General features: G+C 44.3%; 1 protein-coding gene across 2 annotated transcripts in view; it reads left to right on the top strand.

Moving 5' to 3' along the window:
• Positions 1-4,915: 4,915 nt before the first annotated feature.
• Positions 4,916-17,653, top strand: part of PMFBP1 (polyamine modulated factor 1 binding protein 1) — an 83,068-nt gene continuing 70,330 nt past the window's right edge. For both annotated transcript variants that reach the window (XM_073015534.1, XM_073015533.1), the window contains exons 1-2: positions 4,916-5,058; positions 13,001-13,112. The gene's annotated coding sequence lies outside the window, so the exon portion shown is untranslated. The remainder of the gene's footprint in view (positions 5,059-13,000; positions 13,113-17,653) is intronic.

Below are 17,653 nucleotides of genomic sequence, written 5' to 3' on the forward strand. Positions count from 1 at the left end.
GGTGGCTGTAGGAGATGCCACAGAGCAGGACAAATGTCCTCATGAGAAACTCATTATGCTCTCCAAAAGGAGCTATCCATTCAGGGCCAATGGGTAGCAGGAGGCTGCTCGACACAAGGCCAACCACCCTTCTAGCAATGTGCTGCCTCATGCTGCCACAGCACCACACCAATACATCAGCACTTCGGAGTGCAAGCAGCAGGCAGATCGCTTTTAGAAATTAGGGAAAAGAGTATTTAAGAGCTGCTCATCCATTTTTAAAGCCTCCCCATGAAGCTTCCACATCTCTGTCTTTCTCCTGCACTGTAAGGCCCTGATCCTGGGCCAGAAAGTCAGAGTCACAGCCTAGACACACTGAGGATGGCATCCAGAGTGTCCTGGCCTGTCATCCTGTCCATGGCAGAATGAGTAGTTAGTACATAGGGACTGTGTGCCCGCCAGGCTAGGATGTGATTTGATGGCGCACTCTCCAGTATGGCAGCCAGTAACCTCAGTGGCTGCTTGGATTTAAATTAATTAAAAATAAATAAAAGTTAAAATTCCATTCCTCAGCCATACTGGCCGCGTTTCAAATGCTCAGTAATCACCGGTGGTTAGGGGCTACCTCACCGGACAGATAGAACATCTCCATCATCACAGAAAGTTTTGTTGGGTGGTAGCAGCACCATCATTGGCACCAGTGCCATCATTTAAACTGGCATGAGGTCTCTGAAAGGCCAAAATCCACGTGGAGGAAAATGAAAAATAATATATCAAGTCCTAGGTGGGGAGCACAGCTACCTGTACATGCTTTCCTCCACTCATTCATTTGTGTCAGGAATGTCATCATGTACCTGTATACATAAGGCACACCAGTGTTGACATACTCAGGACCTGCCAAAATGATCCAGACTGTGCTCCTGCTCTTAAAGGACTAACCATTTGGTTCAGGAGATAAGAAATATGCACAATGGCCAGGTGTGGTGGCTCAGGCCTGTAATCCCAGCACTTTGGGAGGCCAAAGCAGGCAGATTGCTTGAGCCCAGGAGTTTCAGACCAGCCTGGGCAACATAGTAAAACCCTATCTTCACCAAAAAAATCTAGCAAGGTGTATTGGTGCATGCCCCATCTCTAAAAATAAAATAAAAGTATTCCCCACAACTCAAAAGGCTGAGGCAAGACAATCACTTGAGCCCAGGATGTTGAGGCTGCAGTGAGCCAAGATCCTGCCACTGCACTCCGGCCTGGGCAACAGAGCAAGACCCTGTCTCAAAAAAAAAAAAAAAAAATGTGCACAAGTAACAATAACACAAGAAGAAAGTGATCATTTCATCATAAGAGAAGTATGGTGAGTGCTCTCAGAGTTCAGACAAGAAAAATCTGCTTCCAGCTCAGGAAAAGGAGTAGCTCTCAAAGGAGAAACATGGAAGTGGAAGAAAAACTATCCCAAGCAGCGGGAAGGACATGAGCATGGCACAGAGGCAGACAGGGTCCTCCCTGGCAGAATGGTGGCCCTCCTCCCGGGAACATCCAGCCTGAGGCTGAGGAAGGACCCCTGCTGACTGACTGATTACCTCAGTGCACCTTGCTCAGCAGTGGGGGATTAATGTCCTAGCCCAATTGCCCTCTGTTTTGATTAAGGGTCAGTCATAAGGAAGTCGTAGGGAATTCACTTTAGCAAGTGAAAGAGGGGTATTAAATGACTTACAAAATTACCAGGAGAGCTGAAGAAATAGACGCTAGATTGAGCTTTCGGGAGTGTCTTGGAACACCAGGGCACCGAGGAAACTGCTGCCTCGGTGGTGATCAGGAAGCCACCAAGATCAGGAAGTGGTATAATTAGAAAGTGGCCACCATCCGTACTTGCCACAGAAAACCCTAACACAATTGTGATGGTGCGGCCAGAGAAGCAGCAGCCCCAAAAACACGAGCTCTGACTCACTTCCCCTTCCACATTTCATCCGGGCACACCTGACTGGCAGAACTTAAATCACATCCAGAGCCCCAGGGAGAAACACATCTGAAAAATAGAAAAGAATGTGGAAAACAATGGTTGCTAGTTTTCCAGACTCCAAAGTATAGGAAGGAACATTGGAAAAGTGGAAATCCATTTCACCTCCAACCTGTCACACCCTCCTACGTACCAGTGATGGGGGATTAAGTGACCGGTCATACTCCAGGGTGATTAGAGCAACTTTCAAAGGTGAGAACCTGAAATGTTTTCTGCTAAAAGCAAAAATCAGGAGACAACACTCATATAAATGCATTAACAAGAAAGAAAAGTGTGGAAAATATTTGAAGGAGACTGGGTGCCATTTAGAAACCCAAGGTTCCAGAACTGGGCAACCTCTTTGTTTCAATGCAGCTGCTGTGCTTCCTAGCTTTTCGCAAAGAACTGCAAGAATCAGCAGGTTTTACAACATCCTAGACAGCCACACACTGTAAGGACTGAGGGAGGCCATGGGTGGGGTGAATTTCCAAGTCTGAAAAATACCAGGGAAGCCAAAGAAACAGACACTAGCTTGAGCTTTCAGGAGTGACTCTGAACGTCGGCACCCAGCTCTTGGTTTTGTTTGTCATACCAGTCCCTGCTGAGGAAAGCAAACAGCAGGTAACTGTAGAACACACCTGTCTATAGCAGCTGTTTGATGTTAGTAGGCTTTGATTGTCAACCGAGCAATTTGCTTAGGATTTGGAAACAAAGGAAGGAGATTGTCAAAAGCCCGAGGAGCAGGTGACATGCAGCATGCCTATGTGCTCCCAGCAGTCAGGAGGAGGATGCGTGAGCGAGAGATTGGCACCAGAGCTAGTGCAGTTTGGGGAAGTGACAGCCTCCTACGGGGCAATAATGGGATCTCTGCAATAAAGTGCCAACTTCCTATCCCAATAAAGTGTTGATGTCAGCAGAGACCACACTACATGCGAACGAGTCTAACCAGTGTCGGGGTGGGACCTAGGGAGGAAAATTGTTCAATTCTTAGTATGGTTAGAGAAAAACGTCAGGGCCAGGCACAGCGGTTCATGCCTGTAATCCCAGCACTTTGGGAGGCCAAGGAGGAAGCATGGCTTGAGCCCAGGAGTTCAAGACCAGCCTGGGCAACATAGCAAGACCCCATCTCTAAAAATAAAATAAAATTTAAAAAAGAAATACATCAGTGAGGAGTCCACGAAGGATGCCAGCCAGAATGATTTATAGGTCATAGTGACTAATCTATAGTCTATTGTGACTGAGAAGTGAATCAACCCTGCTGATTCTCGCAGTTCTTTGGACACTGAGGAGTGTCTAAACCGAACTGCCCTTTAAGATCCAGCTCCAGTCCCAAGTCGAGTAATTCACTCACTGATTCATTCATTCAAGGGTCTCTACTCAGCACCTTTTGTGTACAAGATATACAATGAACTGTGCTAGTCATGGTGTCCACAGGGAGATGAATGAAAGTAATTTCTCTCTAATATGGTAGGACAATATGAATAAATAACTCTAGTACAAAGTAGCAAGTGAAATAAAGTAATGTGAAAATTCCAGGATAGGACAGTTACTTCAGTTTGGTGGAGGAAAATGAGAAGGATCTGGGAGGCCTTCCTGGAGGAGGAAGTGGTCTTGGTGAATGCCTCGTGGAATTTGTTGCTTTCAATATATCTGATCTTTTCATTTATATCTGACTTAAATAATGGGCTTTGAAAGTATTTTTTAATGAATCAAGATAATGTATATAAAGAAAGGTGTTTAACCATATAGTGGGTAATTAATCAATATTAGCCCTTTTCTGGGATGGAAATGGGCACAGAGGGAAAGGTAAATGTTGTGGTTGAATATAAGCGGGAAATGCACTGCAGTGCCTTGAGCTACTTCAGTGTTAAAGGATTGGGATTGGCAGCTTTGCTGGAGTTCTGTGTTATTTGTTTTGGAGCCAGGCCCTTCTGTAACCTGGGAAAGTGTTCCCCATCGTATTCTAGACAATTACTCTGAGCATCTCTGTTTGTTTCTAACTATGATATTCAGAAGAGGCATACAGGATTTTAACTGAATTGAAAACAAGATGTAACGTGGGAAGTATTGGAGATATAATAACTGTTGGGAATGAGGAGAATGTATAATGAAAATGTAGACATAGTTCCTGTAATTTTTGCACCTTTCAAACTCCAATTGAAATTTAAATCAAAAATGCATTATTCTGAGGATAATTGTTCAGCATAAAATTATGAACTCAAATTAGTGTCTCATCACCCTCTCAAAGGAAAGCCTGAGAACCAAGGACGTAGAACCAAATTTTAGCTTTCCCATCGGACCCCTCCAGGTCAGTGTTAAAGCATTGTTGGGGGAGGGGGGAAGAACTGGGAAAGCAATGGTGTGGTCACACATTATGCATCCGCACCAGTCTTGAGAGCTCTGCAAATCTGTCCCATAGGTGGGGTGGGGACGAGGAATTAATCAGTCTGTGAAACAGTAAATGGGGAAACACTGAGTGGACAATTGTCCAGGCAAAGAGCCATAACCAGGCTAAAGCACTCAGGGACCCCCCACGGCCAGTCTCTGTGGATGTCACCAGCAGCATACATAGCAGGCAACTCCCTTTCTCCCCTGGCAGCACTGGACCAGGGGTCCTAAGATCTAGATCTTGTCCTTACTCTGTGTGATTCTGTTCTAGCCCCGACCTTTCTAGATCCAAATTTTCTCATCTTTAAAATGCACCTACCTACATCACAGGGTTGCCATGCAGTTGAAATAAGGTAATAGTTATGAAAGTACTTTGAAAAGCTGTAAGAATTGTAATAATGTTATTCCTTGACTGTAGATTAACGAACATAATAAAATTGCTATCGCAGATATTAGCATAATAGCACAGATTGTCCTTCCCTTTAATGAAATTCATCAGGAATAAAATGCTCCTGCTTTTTCCTGACATTCTCTCACTGTCTTTCCTCTGTAGGAGTCCATGAGGTTCAGTGGTCTCCAGAAATGTACCTCTGTGTGTGGAAATGTTCCAGAAGGTCACTCTGTCTACAGGGCCGTTGCTTCACTGCAGATTAGATGTCCTCCCAGAACCTTCCAGGGCACTAATGGCCTAAACAGCTCTGGTAAGAGGATCAGCAAGTATTTTAGACTAGTAAATGTGGAAATTCTGCTCCAGTATAAATCAAACCAATTTCGATTAGAAAATATACTCTGTTTCCTGAACAGCTGGACAGTTTACTCTGCCAGTTAAAGGACAGTGCTTCGCCCATCCTAGCCAGAGGGAGCTTGCGCTGGGTTGAAGTCCCTGATAGGAGTCAGAGGGCTGCTTCTACCTGAAGTCACCCTGCTCCCCTGCTCTGTGGATAGGTGACGATAGATTGAGCCTGTTTGGCAAAGGCTGCTCAGAGGCTCCATCCCAGCAGGGCGGGCACAGAGCCTTGTGTGCTACCCACAGCTTGCTGTGTAGTTTTCTCCCTCCAGATCCCAATGTCACACTCAAACTGCTGACATAAAATTCACCACAACGCTTCCCTTCATTTCCTCTCAGGCTGCTTTTCACTGACAGGCTCCATGAAGATTTCCATAGTTACCAAGCTCTCTATGTAGAGTCAGCTCTGACCACCAGCAACCCCATCCTAATTCCACGCTGCCATTCCCTCTCTTCTTGACTTCTCTCCACATTTCCTATTCCAGTGCAGCATTAGAATAATGGCTTGGTACTAGCTGAGTAAGTGATTTGCAACTACGTTTTCCCCTCCCACTAGAGGAACCAACCTGCTAAAGGAAGTCACTGCAGAAACTACCCCCCGCCCCCGCTTTTTTTTTCTGAAAAGACCTTTCCAATAATCTCCCTACCTTTTTTTTTTTTTTTTTTTTTTTTTTTTTTTTTTTTTTTTGAGACGGAGTCTTGCTCTGTCTCCCAGGCTGGAGTACAGTGGCATGATCTTGGCTCGCTGCAACCTCCACCTCCTGGGTTCAAGCGATTCTCCTGCCTCAGCCTCCCAAGTAGCTGGGACTACAGGCGTGCACCACCATGCCAAGCTAATTTTTGTCTTTTTAGTAGAGACAGGGTTTCACCATGTTAGCCAGGCTGGTCTTGATCTACTGACCTCAGGCGATCCACCTGCCTCAGCCTCCCAAAATGCTGGGATTACAGGCGTGAGCCACTGCGCCCGGCCACATTTTTAATGTTCCTTTTGCATGACCTTCAACATGGACTTTCTGAGAACTGGGCTCTGCATTGTCTTCATTTAGCTCTTCAAGCAGGTCTTTGTCTTCTTAAAAGTGACATTCATAAAGCAGGGAGGTCAATGGAAGGCTAGGGCCATACAAAGGCTGTCAGCCACAGAAGATGCTGCCCCCTGCCTCAGAACACAGGCGGACTGCTGACAACACCTGAACCGGCAGGGGAGAGGTGACCTTGGGTTGGAAACAAAGGGCTAAGCCCTGGAAGCATGCTTCCTAGTTCCCTGCAACAACATAGCCACTCACCCTAGGCAGCGCAAGAGCACAGAAAACAAAGCCTCATTTGGCATCTCTGATATCATCTTTGGAAGTGAATAAGACAAATAACTTAAAAGGTGCAGGGGAGATCGATGACGCTGCTAACTTGAGACTGTCCATATGAGAGGTTCTGATTTATCAGCCTTCATAGGAGCTGATAAGCTCTTGAAATGAGTGTTCTGTGATCGGCGGCCGTACCTGCTGGTAGTCTGTGTTGCTCTCCTGGTTGGGGTAGGTGGGGGTGGGGGGAATGTGACTGTGACAGGGACTGAAAATACACACTATGATTCCATCATTCACTGATCCACAGGCTTGCCTTATTATGATGGGGCTGTTAATTGTGTCATCCCCAGGTATAGCCCAAAGCTGGTAGGAATTATATTTCAGCACAGGTTTGGGGTGGGGGGAGAAAAAACTACTGCTAAAAGTGGAGACCTGTCATTTTTTAATTGGTATTATTATGAAAGCTATGTTGCTTGCATTAGCAGAAGGAGTCAGAGAAACCGTGCAGCCATTCGGAAAGGAGGAGGGCAACTCTCCCCAGGGCAGGGAGATGTGCGGCATCCAGCAGGGAGAAGGAAGCTATTATTTAAAATAAGAATAAGAAAATAGAGCTGTAAAGTGGGTGAGTAGCCCTGCTGAATATTGGTGCTGAACAGTGTCTGAGAGCACTGGCTGGGGCTGCCTGAGTAAGATTAAAATCTGCAGGGAAATTTTGTTCCTTAGCACTGGCAGAAATTAGGAATAAATTCAATTGCATTCTGCACAATAGCTGGAAGCGATTGAGGTTAAGTGGCCACGCTCTCTGATGTGTTAGTATTACTGAGCACTCTCCGCTCACGTGACTCGGTGTGAGCTGCTCTTGGAACACGTCGCCATGGCAACTGATGATTTCTATTACAGTACATTCAAGTTCACATTCTAGGCCTGTCATACACTTGGAAATTTCCAGTTAAAATATTTATTTATGAAAAAGGCGAAAAGAAAAGAAAAGCCACCCCCAGACTCTTTCAGGGATAGAAAACAAAAAGGTGCCCCCAACGAAGAATGATTTATCTGCCGACAAGAAGGGAATGCTGCGTTTTCACTCAGCTGTTGCCGCCAAACAAAACATGTGCCATGGGGTGGCCAACTTTGTCAGGGAGGGGACAAGTTGGAATCTCAGCTGCTGTGGTTCGGTGTGCAGATGTGATGTCGCACTGGATGCAGAGTGACAGAAGTGGCGCTAAAAACCTGCAGAGCAGAATCTCCATTTGACCCTCTGAGACACATGGCTCCAATTTCAGCTTCTCGCTGAGGTTCTGCACTTCATCTTAGTCAATCCTCAGCTGGGAGAGAGCTGCACTCTCCCCTCAGCCACAAAGAAGGGGTGGAGGGAGCTCTCACTGGGTGGGTCAATATTCTGGGGTCCCTGGGGATTCCAAGGCTGACCCCAGTGGAGGAGGAGGGCAGTCGGGGACATAACGTGGCAGACTGCTCTCTCGAGGAAGCCGTAACCTTGTCCATGACAGAGTTCCATGTGGCTTTCTCTGTACTCCTCCCAGACACTGCCCATGGAGCCCCAGGGACGCCCAGCCCTTTTAGGAAGACTACTATTTAAGTGTGTCTATGCCCGCTGGCTTCTCCCTGGAGAAAGACAGCCAAGGGTTAAACTAAACCTCTCCTGAGAAAGAAAGCATTATTTCTTCGCCATGCATGATGCAGAGTGGCTAACAAGGCCTCCTGGCTTCTCATACTCTTTTTCCCTTAGTCAAGCACATTAAATATGTTAATAAAAGATTCCCCAATGCTTTCTCTGTCAGAAGCTTCCAGGTGGCTGCAATGGCCATAGGTGCCCAATTACCTGGTGAGGGCATCCCATGACACACAGATGGTTCCTTCTCTGGCTATTAAAATCTCCGTGATCTTTTTTTGCATTGTGGCTTCTGTTGAGTCTGATAGGACTCACACACTGGTTTGTAGCTGGAACCCACTTTGTACAGAGGGTCATTGTTTCCTGACTTGCTTGATCATAAGAGTCATTGGGCTGCTTGTTTAAAATGTGTATTCCCAAGGGGACCTCAGACCAACTGAGTCAGAGTCTCCAGGGCAGAGACCTGGGAATCTGTATTCTTATAATCAAGCAAATGTAAGTCACACTGCACTTGGATTGTGGAGCCTATCAGCAATATTAGGGTTATCTTTCAAAAATTATCTTGCTGACATACTCCTAATGTCTCTCTATAAGGCATTGGGCCAGGAGTCTTCTGGGAAATTCCTAACCATTATAGGTGCAGAATGGGCCAAGAGATTGGGCAATATTAGAGTGGATTGATGGTTGTGGTCCTGGAGATTCCCCAGTGGAGGCACGGATGAATTCAGTCTCGTTAATATGAATGTATTCTCTATGCAACCAAATAGTCATCCCATATGTAAGAAAATAACTTCTTCAACTCAGATTAACCAATGTGCCTACCCAGCTGCTGCACGACAGGAGTGCTGTGCATGTAGAACAGATACCACTCTCTGGGGTGGGAATGAAATGCAGGGTTAGATTTTTAGTCCCACTCAGCAGCTTCACATATGAGGATTTACAAGACAGGTCTTATGTTTACCGATTGCTAACTGCACACATCAGAGGTTGGGGGAGGCAGCATCAAAGATGGCAGTGTTAAAGAAAGAAACCTGGCCAGGGAAGTGCCTGTTCTGTACTACAGAAAAGACATCAAGCACAGAAGAAGCCCCCGTACCCTGTACTCTATTTGTCTAACACAAATGAGTGTTGCCCAGACACACAACTCTTTGGAAGAATTCTAGATAAAGACTCTGGTGTCAATACCATTCGTATTGATCTTTCTCCCGTATCTGGGAGCAGGAGGTGGGGTTGCGGAACTTTCAGTTGTTCTGTGGATCCAAAAGTGTGAGCATTCATGTAAGGTGGACTCAGGGGCACCTGGAGAAATTAGAGCAACCAGAGTTAGTTTCTGAATCAGTTCAAGAGTTTTTGAAAACTCCTTCTCTCTCTCTCTCTCTCTCTCTCTCTGTCTGTCTCTCTCTGTCCGTCTCTCTCTCTCTGTCTATGTGTGTCTCTCACACACACACATACACAACATACACACACACATTCTGTAAGCTCAGAGAGAGAGAGAGAGAGAGAGAGATTTAACACACATACTTTTCTAGAGTCCAGACTCATGGATACAGAAATGACTTTTTCAGTTTCTGGAGTGGATTGCAGACCTGCGGGCCCTACTCAGCCAAGGAAAGGCAGGACCCCCAGCCCAGGACGGCCCTGGCCAAGCCTAGCTCAGGCTGCAGCCTTTGTGTGGGACAGCAGCATCACCTAGTGCTGCTGAGGTTTAAGTACAAGCTTTTCCCAGAGAGGGCTCCAATGTGATCAAACTGTAACAAGATCAATGATCCACTTTAATGAATGAGAGTAGTAGTACATACAGCAATCCCATACTGGAGACAACATCCAGGTCCGTTTTTTACTTAGCTTGGAATGTATTCAGTGACTATATAGCATTTGAGTTTTCCATAAAGTAACATAAAAGAGTGTATAGCTGGGCTCATGCAGGCAGGATGGATGGGGGAGGCAGGAGGGGTTAGCAAGGTTAAAGGGGGGCTGGGTTCTTGTGTCAGTTCAGGTCCTTCAAGAAGCAGATGCTGAGATGGCATTAGAAGTGCAAGAGATTTAGTGAAAGATAAAGGGGAGAGGGAGCAGAAGCAGGCAGGGAAAGCCATCAGACTTCAGTGCAGGTCTGACATCTGTGAAAAGGAGAGGGGGAAGGAAGGAAGATGAGGTAGGAGGAGACTCAGACTGCAGTGTGGCTCGGAGAACAGCTTGACCAGCCCAACAGGACAATCTGGTGCAAAGATCACCTATTGAGGAGTCCTGCACTGGCTAGAAAACGTGGGCCCTGGTGTCATCGCTGCACCCAGTCATTGACTGGAAGCTGCCCTGGAGACATTGACAACTGGAGGCTGTCCACTAAGTGCACTCCCTGGTGCAAGTTCTTTGTCAAGGGACACCTGAACAGCAAGCCTCCACGGCTGCTGCGGATTGAAGGGAAGCTGTCTCAAATCACATATTTACCTGCAGATCCCCACATCCACGAACTGACAAAAACAGCATGAAGGAACACTGTGGATTGATGCATCTAAACTGATGAGTGTAAAATCTAGCACTTGTGGCCGGGCGCGGTGGCTCAAGCCTGTAATCCCAGCACTTTGGGAGGCCGAGACGGGCGGATCGCGAGGTCAGGAGATCGAGACCATCCTGGCTAACACGGTGAAACCCCGTCTCTACTGAAAAATAAGAAAAACTAGCCGGGCGAGGTGGCGGGCGCCTGTAGTCCCAGTTACTCGGGAGGCTGAGGCAGGAGAATGGCGTGAACCTGGGAGGCGGAGCTTGCAGCGAGCTGAGATCCGGCCACTGCACTCCAGCCTGGGCGACAGAGCGAGACTCCGTCTCAAAAAAAAAAAAAAAAAAACTAGCACTTGTTCTCATACCATTAACTAATGTAAGCCAGAAAGAGGAACTCCTGAGCAGCCTTTATTAAGCATGGATTTTTATTTTTTATTTTTATTTTTTAATTTTTATTTTTTATTTTATTTTATTTTTTTGAGATGGAGTCTTGCTCTGTCACCCAGGCTGGAGTGCAGTGGCACAATCTCAGCTCACTGCAACCTCCGCCTCCCGGGTTCATGCCATTCTCCTGCCTCAGCCTCCTGCGTAGCTGGGACTACAGGTACCCGCCACCATGCCCGGCTAATTTTTTGTATTGTTAGTAGAGACGTGGTTTCACCATGTTAGCCAGGATGGTCTCAGTCTCCTAACCTCGTGATCCACCCGCCTCAGCCTCCCAAAGTGCTGGGATTACAGGCGTGAGCCACCACGCCAAGCCAAGTATGGATTTTTAAACAGCAAGTGGCCTTCCTTCTGAGGTGTGTTCTCTGCCGAGGAAACCAAGTTTAATGTCAACAACCTGGAACACCAACAGCGCCTTAGCTTCTCTGTCGAGGATGGATTTGGGTCTGAAAATGTCTATATCCTGCCCAAAGCATGAACAGTGACCTCACATCTCTACCAATTCTCTCCCTCCCATGAATGGTCTTTGATACTACTGACCACAAGATACCACTGCCCAGATGATATGACCTGATCTATGCATTTAAAAACATTAAGGAACTTGCTCAAGCTCAGAGATTTTCAGAAATCCAATTTGGGTGAATTAAGAAATGCAGATAGCACTACAGGCAAGGGCACAAAGTTTTCAAATAACAGTTAAGCCACAAAGGCCTAGGATGCCTTGAATAAAAAATGCAATGAACTGCTTAACAAAGAATCTTGAAAAGATCTAAGGGTGGAAGAAAGCCCACTGCGGAAATAGAAAAAGGATGAGGAAGAGCCAAAAAAAGGAAAGAAAAAAAAAAAAAAATATATATATATATATATATATATATATATATATATATATAAAATGTGCAACTCTTTCTAAGGCTCATGGAGGAAAGAAAGATAAGAGCAGCTGCAGAGAAAGCAGAATGAGTTAACACCGCCAAAGGGTTCAGGGCAAGAAAAACCCGGGCTGGGGAGGAGGAAGCCTGGCAATGAAGTGGCTGAACTAATAAATGAGAAGGGGAGTGAAATTCACAATGCTTCTGAGTGGCAGAGATACCAAGCTGCTCTTTTAAACTAGACTTTAACAAGAAAAATAAAGAAAGGGAGCATAGATAATTAGGAACTAATTAAGACTTTTAAATATAGATGTTGAAATAAACCAGGTAAGGGAATACTTGAAAACATGGTACAATGTGTAAATCAGCAGGTCCAGAGAATGCACATTCCCCAACCTTAAGAGAATTAGATAATGAACTTGCTGAACTACTGACCATTATTTTCAAAGGCTTCAAGAGACCAGAGGACTATAAAATGAGAATATTTGACCAGTCTTTTACCAAATTTAAAAAAAAAAAAAAGCAGGCTTGATAATTACCATACCTACCACTATAGACTCTTCCCACCTCATGGGGAGGTTGTAATGACAAATGGAACTAGAAATATTAACCCACCCTGTGGAAAACACTGGGAGGTGTGCTTAGCTAGCAGTGGTATGTATGGGCCATACTGATAGACTGGAGCCGGGCACATATGATTGGGGTAATACAGATGTTTGAATTTTTGTTCAATAGAATGCATTTGGGGGTTGTATAATTGTATTTCTTTTTTTTTTTTTCCACACTGATAGAAAGTCAGTTTGCATCCCCAGAGAGCACAGCAAGGGAGAAAAGGTCTTCATAGTAGGTATCAATCTATGATTTTAAATTTTCCATCCACAGATGCATAATGGAGTATAGCTCACATAAAAAATCTCCAAGCTTTCTCTTTAATAGACTAGTTCAAGCTATTTTTCATTTTCATAAAATAATGCATTACTCTTCTAGAAAGACAAAAAATACAGATAAGCAATAATGATAATCACCTAAAATATTGTCCCTGTTTATACGATTTGGTGTTTTTGCATTCACAATTTTTTTCATACATATAAATTTATTTATTTGTTTATTTATTTATAGAGATAGAATCTCACTGTGTCACTCAGGCTGGAATGCAGTGGCACCATCATGGCTCAATGCAGCCTCAAACTCATGGGCTCAAGCAATCCTCCCACCTCAGCCTCTTGAGCAGGTAGGACTACAGGCATGCATCATTCTACCGGGTAATTTTTTTTATTTTATTGTACAGACAGTCTCAGTCTGTTGCCCAGGCTGGTCTCGAACTCCTGGCCTCAAGTGATCTTCTCGCCGCAACCTCCCATAGTGCTGGGATTACAGGTGCGACCTACCATGCCTGGCCAGAAGTTATTTTTATAAAAATTAGAATGGTCCTCCATATAGGATGTTGTTGTTATATAATTGTTATGTATTATATAGCTGCTTTTTCCCACTCACTATATCATGCACATTCTTTCATCATTTTAAATCACTGCATAGTTATTTAACCAATAACTTTTGGACATTTAGATTATGTCTTCTTTTTCTTTTTCTTTTTTGTTTCTTTTGTTTGTTTGTTTGTTTTTTCAGACGGAGTCTCCCTCTGTCACCCAGGCTGGAGTACAGTGGCATGATCTCTGCTCACTGCAACTTCCGCCTCCTGGGTTCAAGTGATTCCCCTGCCTCAGCCTCCCGAGTAGCTGGGACTATAGGCATGCACCACCACACCTGGCTAATTTTTTGTATTTTAGTAGAGACGGAGTTTCACCATGTTGGCCAGGATGGTCTCGATCTCCTGATCTGCCTGCCTCGGCCTCCCAAAGTTCTGGGATTACAGGCGCAAGTCACCACACCTGGCCCTGCAGTTAACATCCTTAAACAAACATCTTTGTATACTTATTTTCTTCTTCCCTTAGAATAAAATCCTGTAAGGGGTATTGCTTAGCCAATTGTATCCCCATTTTTTTAAGGACTTTTGTTCCATCCATATTGCTAAATTACTTTCAAGAAAAAAAGGCAATTCACACTCTACAAACAGTACATGAAGCTGCCGGTTCCCTTCTATGTGCACCAACTAGATTTAATAAATTTTAAAATTTTAATAAAATTTAATACATGTAATAAAATTTTAAATTTCTCAGTACAATAACATATTTAGCATCTTCTAACTGTTGAATTGAGACCATTAGGTGAAACAAAACAGCTGAAAATGTGTGTATTTTCTAAAGTAACATGAAACTATTTGAGGGAATTCTGTCTCTCTCTCCTCTCAGACGTGTGTGTCTCTTCTTCCCTGTCTCTTCTTCCCTCACTCCCTCCGTCCGTCTCTCTCTTTCTCTCTCCTTCCCTCCCTCCTCTTAGGAGGATACATATGTGATATAAATATTTTTTAATCACAGATAAATAATAAACACAAAATTCAGGGGAGGGGCAGGGGTCAGAGGAATGCCACAAGGAGAAATTCTCAGAAGCCACATATTGGTAATGTTTCAGCTCACAGGGGATCACACACATACATTTGATCATTCTGCTTCATAACTTATGTATATGCTGTAAGCATCTGAATGTATTAGCTACAGAGTGGGGATTATGCATTGCACACTCAGTAGTTAGCAAATTTCATTTTCCAATATGTAAAATCGTGTTCTCACGTCCCCAAAGAGTGGAAGCAGTTTTTCAGTGCTAAAACCAGGCCCAATACCTTACTAGCTGGGTGCCTGCCAGGACAGAGCCTCTCCAGAGGATTCCAGAATTCCCCAGAGAGGTGGCCATGCCCTCATACCTCAAGTGGAGAATTCCTCCCTACTGGATAACCAGGAATGGAGAAAAATAAACCAGAACATACAATAGATACAACTTCTCTGGGAATTACCTCAGGCTCAGGGCTATGACCTTACCCATTCTCATGTACTTTTCTAAAAATAGATCCCCAATTCTGGTAAACTGTTGAAGGAAAATAGCCTATTTTTGAAGGAGAGCTCCTAAATAGCTAAATCATTTTGCTTAAGCAATGAGCCAAGTCGCTTCTGATGAGGTTGTAGCATTACTGGAAATAAGATATATATTTAAATAAATAGTCCATACATTGCTCCAATAAATCACTTGAAAAATATTCTCGAATGTACTAAATGTATTTTTAGTGACATGTGCCTGACCTTTCTGGAAGAAGAAAGATAATGCTAGAACATTTTGAGAATAAACATTTATCCAAATTAGTAGGCAAGACACTAGTAAAATTGTTCTACATTTTTTTAACACCTTTAACTATACCCTATGCTTCAGAAACAATTTTTTTTTCCCACCTTTAATAAAATACAGAATCTGTCTGTAAAGTAGCGGGAATATAGGAGCAGAAAGTTTTTTGATGACCCAGTGAGAAATCCTATAATGGCCCTATTACCTCAAGGCCTCAGGCAGGATGGATGCATGTATTTGCAACATTTCCTGAAATGACTTGCAGGCCATAAAATTTTCATTTTTTATGACTGTATTTCCAAGTGTTTTAAAATCAGTGTGATGTTCTTTTTTCATAATATTCACAATAAAAAATGTAAATAAGACCCATTTATTCATTCAACAAACACACTGAGAACCTTCTCTTTGCCTGGTACTCCGTTAAGGAAGCGTAGGTCTTCCCCTCAAAGTCCTCACGATCTAAGGTCTCCCGTAAAGCTTCCTGTGTTAAACCTGCAACTGCACCTTTAATGTTATGCTTCACTGCCTGAAAGAGATAATAATTACATTGTGCCTCAAAGAGTATGTGCTCAGATTGAGGTGTGCCAGAGAGAAGTTCTGATCTCAATCTTTTTCATCCCCAACCCCACCTCTCTCTCACCCCCTCAACTCTCTGCTCTCCCGCCTGCCTCTGACCCTAAGCTAGGCTCACTCTCTTCCCTTCCATCCCATTTCACTCCCTCTCTATCTCTCCCTTTCCCTTTCTTTTCTCTCTCTCCCCTCTTTCCTTTATTATATCTATATTATGTCTTGTAGAAAGACTTTCACACCACTCTCTCCTCCCATCAGTTCTTCATCAGTAAGTGTAACTGCAGTCCTCTGTTCTACCCACCCTGTGTTCACTAAGGTCAGCAGCAAAATCGCCTTTGCAAAGATTATGACAGTGAGAGAAATCAAGCATGGCTGAATCCATCTTGCCTCTAGCTTCATGGGCTGGCTGTCCACACGCATTCCTGGATATAGACCAAACTAACCAGGGAGGAATTTTGTTTATGGTTTAACTTTGAAGCAAGGATGATAATAGTCTCCTTGCTCAGGGACTGAATAAAACTAACGAAAACCCAGGAGATTAGGATTGTGGGAGGAGCCTGAATTCTACTTAAAATGTAGGCATAGTTTCTATAATCCCTTACTGCTTAGGAGTCATGTAGCAAGAGGTCACAAGATTTGTGACTTCCCCGATTGCTCATATAGATAACATTGCTAGCGTAGAACCTAAGATTGGTTTTTTGAGATGTTTTTCAGACTTTTTCAGTCTAGCAACTGACTGCCTGCCTGCCAAGACCCGTGACTCATGACTCAATCAGTCCCATGGCCCTCACCCAGAGGCAGACTCCGCGCACAAGGACCATTTTCTACACCCCTATGATTTTATCCTCAACTAATCAGCAGCATCCATTCCCTAGCCTCCTACCCACCAAATTATCCATTAAAAACCCTACCCTCTGAGTTATATGGAGACTGATTTAAGTAATAACTGTTTTCCATGTGACGAGCCTAGCATTAATTAAACTCTTTCTTTACTGCAATACCATGGTCTCAGTGAATTGGTCTTATCTTTGCAGCAGGTAGGAAGAACCCTTTGGTCTATTACAGCAGAGGCTCCTAATCTCCAAAAGAATGGCTTGGTTTTCCTCATCTTACTCGAACTTCTGTAGCAGCTGACACTGTGGTCTCTGCCATAATTTATCTTCCTTCTCCCCTTTGGAGAGGCCCCTCCTCTGGTTTTCCTTCTGTGGGCTCCTTCTCAGCCCTCTTTGCCAGTTCTTTTTCTCTGCCCATTCCTCCAAGATTGGCACTCACACCCAAGCCAGCATCCCTTCTTATCCCACTGCTCTGGCCACTGGATTTCTCCTTGTGGGCCACACGTGGTCACACATCAGTGCCCTTGAACAAGCTTGTCCCTTTACCGGGAATGCTGTCCTTGATGTCCTCCTCTCACCTATTCCCCTTTTCTCTATCTGTCCAAATCCCATTCATCTTCCAGGGACTGGCTTAAAGGGACGGCAGCATGTGGTGGCTGAGGGCATGGACTCTGGAGCAAGATGGTGTGAGTTCAAATCCTGGTTCTGCATTGATGAGCTGTGTAGCCTTGGGAACATTACTTAACCTCTCTGTACCTTAGTTTCCTCAACTATAGAATGAAAATAATAGTGTCAGCCTCTGGAGGTTATTGAGAGAATTAATAAGCTAATATTTGTAAAGTCCATAGAATGGTGCTTGGCACATCGTAAGTACTATCTGTGTATTTGTTAAAAAAAAAAAAAAAAGTCAACACTGAAAGTATTTTCCAAATGCCCAAGCTTTTAATCATCTCCTAATGCCCGTTTGTCAACATGTGTTATACTTTTTAGATAAGTGCCTCCCCAGTGCACTCCCCGCTCCCTTGGTCAGGGACCCCATCCTAGTCGTCTTTAAATCCTAGCCTGGCACAAGGCAGGTCTCCGCAAATGTCTGCTAAATAAGCAGGAGGTCATAACAGATGGGTTTTCCATGGCCGCT

The sequence above is a fragment of the Chlorocebus sabaeus genome, chromosome 5 (genome assembly GCF_047675955.1).
Source record: "Chlorocebus sabaeus isolate Y175 chromosome 5, mChlSab1.0.hap1, whole genome shotgun sequence".
Taxonomy (NCBI): domain Eukaryota; kingdom Metazoa; phylum Chordata; class Mammalia; order Primates; family Cercopithecidae; genus Chlorocebus; species Chlorocebus sabaeus.